Source organism: Crocuta crocuta, unplaced genomic scaffold (genome assembly GCF_008692635.1).
Source record: "Crocuta crocuta isolate KB4526 unplaced genomic scaffold, BGI_CrCroc_1.0 scaffold38, whole genome shotgun sequence".
In the NCBI taxonomy this organism is placed as follows: domain Eukaryota; kingdom Metazoa; phylum Chordata; class Mammalia; order Carnivora; family Hyaenidae; genus Crocuta; species Crocuta crocuta.
The window spans coordinates 3,757,644-3,768,361 of NW_027532605.1; the positions used below are offsets into that span (position 1 = coordinate 3,757,644).

General features: G+C 38.4%; 1 protein-coding gene across 6 annotated transcripts in view; it reads right to left on the reverse strand.

Annotated features, from left to right (window-relative positions):
- Positions 1–10,718, reverse strand: part of AKAP19 (A-kinase anchoring protein 19) — a 63,464-nt gene that overhangs the window by 17,236 nt on the left and 35,510 nt on the right. The window contains exon 3 of one of the 6 annotated variants that reach the window (XM_077780249.1): positions 10,217–10,371. The exons of the other annotated variants lie outside the window; for them this stretch is intronic. The gene's annotated coding sequence lies outside the window, so the exon portion shown is untranslated. The remainder of the gene's footprint in view (positions 1–10,216; positions 10,372–10,718) is intronic. 6 annotated transcript variants of the gene reach the window in all.

Genomic DNA, 10,718 nt, shown 5'->3' on the forward strand with positions numbered 1-10,718 from the left:
AGAGAAAATAAAAAATACATAGAGACAAATGAGAGTGAAAACTCGACAGTTCAAAATTCTTGGGATACAGCAAAAGCTGTTTTAAAAGGTAACTATATAGCAATACAGGCCTATCTCAAGAAGAAAAATCCCAAATGAACAACCTAACTTTACACCTAAAGGACCTAGGAAAAGAAGAACAAACAAACCCCAAACCAGTAGAAGGAAGGAAGGAAATCATAAAGATTAGAGCAGAAATGGGGCACCTGGGTGGCTCAGTTGGTTGGGCATCCGACTTCAGCTCAGGTCATGATCGTGGGTTCGGGCCCCGCGTTGGGCTCTGTGCTGAAAGCTAGCTCAGAGCCTGGAGCCTGCTTCGGATTCTGTGTCTCCCTCTCTTTCTGACCCTCCCCTACTCACGCTGTCTCTCTCTCTGTCTCTCTGTCTCTCAGAAATAAACATTAAAACATTAAACATTAAAAAAAAGATTAGAGCAGAAATAAATGAAATAGAAACTTTAAAAACTTTAAAAAAGCCTCAATAGAACAGATCAATGAAACCAGGGGCTGTTTCTTTGAAAAGATAAACAGAATTAGTAAGCCTTTAGCCAAACTCATAAAAGAGAGAGAGAGAGAGGAGAGAGAGTATGGGAAACAGGTCCAAGAATCCTTTATACTTACAAAAATGGGTTAGAAAAAAGTTTAGGGTGGAAAGCCACCACACTGGGGTGAAATCTTCCAAGGTTAGTTAGCGAGATATTATAATGGGATCATGAGTAATTTGTTACATCGCCTGCAGGAAATTACTTTTCATCTGGTGCCAATATACTATTGTGCTTTGATCACAAACTCCACTTGTCCCCCAGACCCTTTGCTTCTTACACACACAAGTTAATGATTACCATCTGATTGTTTTCTTCATGTTCACCACATATGTAATATCTTGAGAACTCAATAAATACAGAGACAAATTCCCTGTTCAGGGCTCTTGTATTCTCCCAGACATTAGGCTCTCTCATATTTGATTCTTCATCTGCTCTTCTGGGGGACAAGAGAGAATTTCAGACTGACAGTCTGTGACAAGAGAGGAGAGTGAGAATGAGAGAGGACTCAAACAAAATCAGAAATGAAAGGAGTTTCGAGAGTAGTGTAGTATTCGTAAATCAATCAACATGACACATCACATCAATAAAAGAGGATAAAAACCATATGATTATTTCAAGAGATGCAGAAAAATCATTTGACAAAGGACAACATTATTTCATGATAAAAACTCTCAACAAAATAGGTTTACAGACAATATACCTCAACATTATAAAGAATTTATATGAAAAATCCACAGCTAACATTATATACAGTGGTGAAAAACTGAGAACTTTCCCCAAGGTTAGGAACAAAATAAGAGTGCCCACTTTCACTACTGTTATTCAACATACTACTGGAAGTCCTAGCCACAGCAATCAGGGAAGAAAAAGGATTAAAGGCATCAAAATTGGCAAGAAAGAAGTAAAACATTCATTATTTGCAGATGCCTTGATAGTATATACAGAAAACAGACTCCACTGAAAAACTACTAGAACTGATGAATGAATTCAGTAAGGTTGTAGGACACAAAACCAACATACAGAAATCCGCTGCATGTCTATACACTAAGAACGAAGCAGCAGAAAGAGAAATTAAGAAAACAATCCCATTTACAATTGCACCAAAAATAATAAAATACCTAGGGATAAACTTAACCAAAGAGGTGAAAGACTTGTATTCTGAAAACCTGATGAAAGAAATTGAAGATGATTCAAACAAATGGAAAGACATTCCATGCTTATGGATTAGAAGAGCAAATATTGTTACAATGCCTATACTACCCAATGCAATCTATAGATTTAATGTAATCCCTATCAAAATAATATAGCATTTTTCATAGATCTATAACAAACAATCCTAGAATTTGTATGAAACCACAAAAGACCCTAAACAGCCACAGCAATATTGACAATGAAAAGCAAAACCAGAGGTATCACAATCCCAGATTTCATACTAAATAGCTCTAGAAATCAAACAGTATGGTACTGGCACAAAAATAGACATAAAGATCAATAGACCAGAGTAGCAAACCTTGGAATAAACCCTTGATAATATGGTCAATTAATCTTTGGAAAAGTAGTCAAGAATATCCTATGGGAAAAAGACAGTCTCTTCAACAAATGGTGCTGGGAAAACTGGACAGTTACACGCAAAAAAATGAAACTGGGCCACTTTCTTACACTACACACACACAAAAATTCAAAATGGATAAATGTGAGACCTGAAACCATAAAAATCCTAGAAAAGAGCACAGGCAGTAATTATCTGACACTGTCCATAACAACATCTTTCTAGATATGTCTCCTGAAGCAAGGGAAACAAAAGCAAAAATAAATTTTTGGGACTACATTAAAATAAAAAGCTTCTTGGGGTGCCTGGGTGGCTCAGTTGGTTAAGTGTCCAACTTCGGTTCAGGTCAGATCTCATGGTTCATGGGTTCAAGCCCCTCATCAGGCTCTGTGCTGACAGCTCAGAACCTGGAGCCTGTTTCAGATTCTGTGTCTTCCTCTCTCTCTGCCCCACCCCCCCCGCCCAACTCATGCTCCGTCTCTGTCTCAAAGATAAATAAACTATAAAAAAAATAAAAAGCTTCTTTACTGCAAAGGAAACAATCAACAAAACTCAAAGAGAACCTACTGAATGGGAAAAGATATTTGCAAATGATATATCCGATAAGGGGTTAGTATCCAAAATACATAAAGTGCTTATACAATCCAACACCAAAAAAAAAAAAAAAAAGACAAAAACCCACAAACCGTAAAAAACGGGCAGAAGACATGAACAGACATTTCTCCTAAGAGAACATACAGATGGCCAACAGATGAAAAGATGCTCAATATCACCCTTCACCAGAGAGATACAAATTAAAACCACAAAGAAATACCAACTGTCAGAATGGCTAAAATTAAAAAACCACAAGAAACAAGTGTTGTGAGGATGTGAAGTAAAAGGAACCCTCATGAACTCTTGGTTGGAATGCAAACTGGTGCAGCCACCAGAAAACAGAATGGAAGTTCCTCAGAAAATAAAAAATAGAACTATTATATGATCCAGTAACTCCACTACTGGGTATTTACCCAAAGAATATGAAAACACTAATTTGTAAAGATATATGCATTCCTATGTTTATTGCAGCATTATTTACAATAGCCAAATAATGGAAGTAACCCAAGGGTCCATCAGTAAGTGAAGGGATAAAAGAGATGTGATGTATGAGTGTGTGTACACACACACACACACACACACAGGAGTATTACTCAACCATAAAAAGGACTGAAATTTTGCCATTTGCAACAAAATAGATGGATGTGGAGGATATAACACTGAGATAAAACATTCAGAGAAAAGTGGCAGGTGAGGAATTTAAGAAACAAATTTTTAAAAAGGAAAAAATTAGACTCTTAATTATAGAGAATTAATAGCTATTGTAGTTGAGTGGGGTGGGGGAATGGGTGAAATGGGTAAGAATATTAAGAGCACAGACACCACAATGAGCACTGAGTAATGTATAAAATTGTTGAATCTCTATATTGTACACCAGGATCTACTATAACATGGTACATTAATTATAATTTTTTAATTTCTTTTTTAAAATAGTTTGTCAAGTTGGTTTCCATATAACACCCAGTGCTCATCCCAACAAGTGCCCTCCATGCCCACCACACCCTTTCCCTTCTCCCCCACCCCCATCAGCCCTCAGTTTGTTCTCATCATTCAAGAGTCTCTCATGGTTTGCCTCTCTCCCTTTCCCCCACCATTTCCGCCCTTCTTCTCCCCCTTGTTCCTCCGTCAAGTTCCTCCTAATCCTCCTATACGTGCAAACATATGATATTTGTCCTTCTCTGCCTGACTTATTTCGCTCAGCATAACACCCTCAAGGTCCATCCACGTTGCTACACATGGCCAGATTTCATTGTTTCTCATTGCCATGTAGTATTCCATGGTATAGATAAACCACATCTTCTTGATCCATTCATCAGTTGATGGACACTTAGGCTCTTTCCATGATTTGGCTATTGTTGAGAGTGCTGCTATGAACATTGGGGTACATGTACCCCTATGCATCAGCACTCCTATATCCCTTGGGTAAATTCCTAGCAGTGCTATTGCTGGGTCATAGGGGAGTTTTACTGTTAATTTTTTGAGGAACCTCCACACTGTTTTCCAGAGGGGCTGCACCAGTTTACATTCCCACCAACAGTGGAGGAGGGTGCCCGTTTCTCCACGTCCTCACCAGCATCTATAGTCTCCTGATTTGTTCATTTATAATAGAATTTTTAAAGTAAATTTAAAAAATGACTCTGTGATATCATAAAACACCAGACTTAAAAGGGCCCCACTGAACAAAATTCCTTTATACTCAAAATCAATGTGTTAAGTCTGTTTCTCAGTTTTCTTTCAACTTCACTGGGCCTATGGAGAGAAATATACATACAGCAAATCTGTATATTTTGAGCTCAAAAATGTTAGGGAAAAAAAAAATCAACAAATTTTTCATAGCGAGGTCTTCAAATGGATTTTAACTGGATAGGGGTAGAGTAATTTAATTAGCAATGTGACCACAGACATTTTTCTTTGCTTCTCTGTATCCTCGTTTCTAAACTAAGGTTAATGATTCCAGCCCCAAATTCCTTTTTGAATTGCAGTAAGGAAAAACAGCACTATAAAGATGTAGCAGCTACTCTGCTACTATTATTATGAGATCATTACTGAATTGATAATGAGGTAAGAGGAAGGAAGAAAAAACCTGACAAGGCAAGAGAAGCTAGCATCTGAGCAGATTATTGTGGATAACTCACATTCTCTCATTCTGAACAGTTCTCCCAATTCCGTTCACAAAAGTACAACCCACAAGAAACACACAAGATTCTCCAATCTCAAAATCTTCCTCAAAGTTGGAAGCCCCACACTCCAAAAACAATCCTAAAAGTGTCAATTCTGGTATAATTCTATTACAACATGAATGCATCTCATTCCGCTGGGACGGATGGTATATTTGTCTGTCTTTCTCACATGTCTATGAATTCATGGAGGATAGAAACTTTGCCTTACTCAAGCATGAACTTTAATAAGTAGTTTCTAATCAAGGTTCATCCAAAATACCTAAATCTTAGTCATTTTAATAGATAAAATTATCTAAACTGACATTTTTCTGGGTCATTAAATTTTCTTTACCTCAAATACCATTAATGAATTTGAAGGAGATCAGTTTGCCATCCCAACATATGCCACAATGGTATAAGGGTTGCTTTGTGCCAAGGACAATTAGCTCTCTGCACACCCTGTTTTTGTCAAAAAGCAGGATACAAATTTCCCTTTGTAATGGTGTCTCCATCTCCTATATGAGAAGGAAAATTACCCCAGGGACAATTCTTATCACCTGAGACAACTCTTATTTATTTAACAAACCTTATGGAACAAATCCTTATTTATCATACACTTCCTAGTCACATTCCCATAACTTACCTCCACCCAGGGGTCCCAAACTCCTTTTCCTTTGTCTGCCCTCTTTCCCACGATTTATCACCCTCTCTTAAGATGGTACATAAGTCTTCAATTCTGTTTCTTTGAGGCACATTCCTTTGTGAACCCCCATGTGTACATAGGTAATGTTTTTTTTCCTCCCATTAATCTATTATCAGTTCGATTTGCAGACACAGCCAATGAACCTAAAAGGGTAGAGAAAGAGTTGTTCTCTTTCTCTACAAATTCAAGATTAGTTTTTATGTTATGTAGTGAAATCAAATATTTTAGAACAATTAGAATAAATTAAGTGGGTTAAGTGCTATGCACTGAATTAATATCAGACAGTAGTATATGTACTTCTGAATACTTAAAAGAACTATTATTCTTATGTGGAGACATGGAAAACAGTAACCAAATTCACTTGGACTCTATGTCAAAGGATCTAGAATTCAGAAAGTTTTGCTCTTTAAAGTTTGATCATTCTTTCCTGATACATATACCATATTCCTAAGGAGTCCTTAGAGAGTTCCTATTTTTTGTAGCTGACAGTACAGTATTTTAGGGTGGAGGCGGGGGATTGGGATGAGGTGGGGGCAGAGGTACATCTAATTTAAACATTTTTTAAAGTCCTCTTTTTACCTATTAAATTTAATTAATCCAAAGAAGTTTCCTGTCCCATCAAGTTATTTTCCTTACCACACATACCCATGCTCATTTTCTCCTTGCAGCTTCCCTTATGTTGAAACACACCACCTCCACTTTATCTCCACCTAACACTCCTTCTCTCTTCCCTGCTTACACCAAATCCATACGATCTTCATGGCTAGGGAAGCCCATTTCCTTTGTGCAGACTTCCTGGAATTCCTCCAACCCTTATTCAGAATTCTATTCTTGAACTGATGTCCAGTCTAATGTTTAAGTGCTGTCTCCTCAAATGAAATTAAACATTCCTCAAAGGCAATAGTCATTTCTCCTTTTGTTATTTTGCATAGAACAGTTCTTACATCCACACGTTTAATGAATGCTAATTAGAGCTTGGCTATTTATCAAATATCTGTGCATTTCAAAGCGTGTTAGATGTTGAGAGTAAAACTGTAAGCTATACAGAGTTCTATTTCTTTCAGCACACTTGAAGCAAAGGCCACAAACTCATGGTAGTGTTGGGCTGGTGTTTTGTTTGGCCAGTGCAATCTTTAAATTGTTCTAAATTAGAATAATTCTAAGCTGGGCATTCACTCCCCAGTTCACATGGCTCTCTCACTCCCTTATGCCCAACACCTATCCAGCTTCACTAATTTATGTTACTTCCAGTCTCTTGTAAAAGACATCTGAAGGGGAGAACACAATGATTCCAGATTAGGCCACTTTGGCATGTGGATTATTTTGAGCTGAAGGCAATTGAGACCCAGCAAATTCAAGAAAAACTTTGACCTCTCCTTTAACTATTTAAAAGAATTTAGCTAGGGAGCCTGGTCTAGAAAAAGAGATACTACCAGAGATAACTTTTACCTGAATGACCTATCTAGATGACAGATCAAACATCTAATTGCCAAATATCTGCTCCTCTTATCATCCTGTGAATTACCCTCCTCCCCCTTTAACTCTGAATTCCTATCCCATTCCCTAGTTCAGGATGGCATATAAACCTCAATTGCCCAACTTATTACTGAGTCTCATACTCTTATGGGGCTCCTATATGGATGTACTTAAAATTGTTTTTTCTCCTGTTAATCTCTCTTATATCGATTTATCAGCCAAAGAACCTAGAAGATTAGAGGAAAAAAATTTCCTCCCCAACACATCCTGGATTTTACAACTTTTAATTTCTAAGCAATAAATTAATTTTTAAAGTACAGGCTCTTCCTGTATCATATACTGACTAGAGTTATTTGTTACTTCCCAAACTTCCGACATTATAATGTCATGACTGGTTGTATTTCTCCACCACGGAGTTGCTGCATACTGTTTATAGTACACTCACTATGGAAGACAGGCTCCGGTTTAAAAAAACAATCCCCAAATCCAAGGGCAGATGGTACATTAACTAGAGAAAGAAAACAGAACTGCTCAGCAACTATTCTGCTTTCTCAAAAGCAAATGATTTTTATGCAGGAAAGGACAGAAGAGACCTCACTAAGAGAGAACCTAGATACAAGCAGAAGAGGTCACAAATTCTGGTGAATTATATTCCAGGGAAAGCCTGCATATATAAGCACAGAAATATTACAACCTCTGAAAAATTAAGAAAGGGGGCACCTGGGTGGCTCAGTAAGTTAAACATCTGACTTTGGCTCAGGTCATGATCTTGCAAGTTCATGGGTTTGAGCCCTGAGTCGGGCTCTGTTCTGACAGCTAGCTCAGAGCCTGGAGCCTGCTTCAGTTTCTGTATCTCCCTCTCTCTCTGACCCTCCCCTGCTCACGCTCTCTCTCAGAAATAAATAAAACACATTTAAAAAATTCAAACAAAAGGAAATTAAAATTCCTAGGTATTGCAGACAAGTTAAATACTAATTTGTGGCAAAATTAAAAATTTAATCAGTAAACTGAATATTCTGAGGACTTCTAGGAACTAGATATTCACTATGAGTCAGTCATTTTTAAACTATTATCATTTACTTTGTGATAGATTAGGAATACTCAAGATATTTTTTAGCAAAGCATTTGATTTAACTTTTTCTCATGATGTCTTATAATGAAGACTGACCTACAGGCTAGAATAGTTTGATAAATAAGGAGGACAGTGCTAACTGAATTCAGCTGATCATTGATTTGTCTCAGCAATATCTCCCAAGGCTGACTACATTCCCAACGAGGTCTACATCTGGTACTCTCAGTATATGACTTTGAATTCTAATAAGCACCCTGAAAAGTAGATGTTACTAATATGATTTTGTTGATATGGAAAATAAGTTTCTCAAGGTCACAGAGCTAGTAAGTATCACGGTCAAGCTCTAAAACCAGCCTCCAAAAGTCCAGGACCACTTCTGCTGTGCCACACAGGCAGAATTCTAGGTGAGCCACCACGGCAAGAGGAACTGTTTCATGTATTATTAATGACTTGGATGTCTGGTGAACAAACTCACCAAATGTGCAGGTGACATAAAACTAGAAGGTAGAATTAGCATGACGAATGCCATGATCGAGACTAAAACATAGCTAGCAAACTGGAAATTGGAAACTTCAAGTAACACAAGAGGAAAAAAGTTCATATTCTAGACATTTTTAATTGTATATTCAAAAAATTAATAAAGCCCACTTTGATAGCAATGTGTTGGGGGTTGAGGAGAGGGAAGGAGAGGCTGCGGGTGGTGAGGTTTTCAGTCAACTGTGGTGTATTTATTATAAAAGACAGATGATTTTGTTTGAAGATCGGAATTCATTGCACTCTGCGCTGTTCAGATTAGATTGAATTACTTAATTAGATTTGGGGCTAAGGATCTTCAGCACAGAGAAAAGGTCTTAAGTATGGAAAGAAACAAAGATGATGACTTTTTAGTGAAGACAACTAACATTTACGGACTTCTAGGTAACTGTACCAAGTACTTTATGAACATTGTTTCACTTAATCCTCACAATAATTCTATAGGTAAATAGAGTATATTATCATTCCCATTTTACAGACAAGGAAACTGAGGCTCAGGGATCTGAAAGTCTATCAAGGAGAGAAAAGTCTTAACTCTACCACTTAAGACTTTTCATTTCTTAACTATTTTTTGGTCATAGACTCTTGTCAGATGGATGAATTTTTGATCCTCTCTGTTGAAATATTCTCCATATAATTTCACAAGTTGGAGGACTATTGGCAAAAGTAAGACTAATGAGAAACAGGTGCAAGGAAGCAGTGGGTGTGTTCAGTGTAAACAGAGACTTATTAACGTTAACAGAAAGAAGGGGTACCTCAAAAGTGGTGAGTTCCCTGTCACTGAAGTGTTCGATAAAAATGTGGCTTGTCTGTCAGAAGTGCTACAGAGGAGATACTAAAATGGATTAGAGGTTGGTCTATGATTTTAAAGTACCCTTTTTTACTCTAAGATTGTGAGCCTACTAGGTAATTTTGGCCATTTTTGTTTGATGGCAAAATAAAAGTTAAAAACGGAAAATATTGTTTTTCTAGATCATTTTGCTGAACATATCAAATAGAACACTTAAATAACATTATTTCCATCTATATATTGATATTAGCTATATCAAGTACTTGAAAATGACCTCATCCAAAGGAAAAAAGGTATACTCAACTGTTGATTTTGACGTGATTTATACTTTGTCATAATAAAAATAGATTCTTTATTCCTTTGAATCCTTAAGTACAGTTTTGCTTAAGGTAAATACCATATACTTCAGATCCCCAAAAGATCCTGAAAAGATGGAGCCTTTGATGGGAACGTTTACCAGTTTGTAATTTTATGTTAATTTATTTTCATAAAGGATGGGGAGAGGGCAGACAGGAAACAGAAGACAGACAACTCCTATTGTTCCGCTTTGCTTCTCGGATCCCTTAGCTAATGGCTGAAGGATCTTGCAGATCTATTTCGATTTTTCGCCCCATTTGCAGCATAATTCGCCCCAAGATAGAGCCCCCCATAGCTCTAAAGAGCACAAGAGCTAATACTTTGCTTATCTCGTGTCATTCGGCGCACAAGCCTGGCAGTTTGGCATACAAATTAAATGTTCATAGGCAAATCTTTTACCTGAAAATCTTCAGTCACTCTTCAGGTAGGAAGGAGGGAGATTGAAACTGCAGCTCAGAATGCAATACCTCGGACTTGGGCTCAGAACCAGCTGGAAGGGGCGGGGACTAACTTCTCAATTAGGAGACGGCGAGGTGAGTCTCTCTCCGTAACACCTGGCCGAGAGAGGTCTGCTGGAATTAAAGTGGCCTGTAACTCCCAGGTTTCTGCCATTGAAAAATCCAAAGGGCAAAGCTGACGAGCCAAGACCGACGGACACACACCGGTCGCCCACCTCCCAGGTGTTCACTTACACAGCACATCGCCGGGGCGGCTCCGCGCCCAACGCCCCTCGGGACGGCCGCGGGGCTGGGGAGGCATCCGGCGTCGGCGGACTGCGTGCCCTGCTCGGCCCCCGAAGCTGCCCGAGGGGCGCCGGTTGGCGTCAGGGCGGCCGGGTGCTGAGCGAAGCGCAGTCCGGCTGCAAGGGCAGCGGCGCCTGCTTCACGCGCGCCTCGCTCCG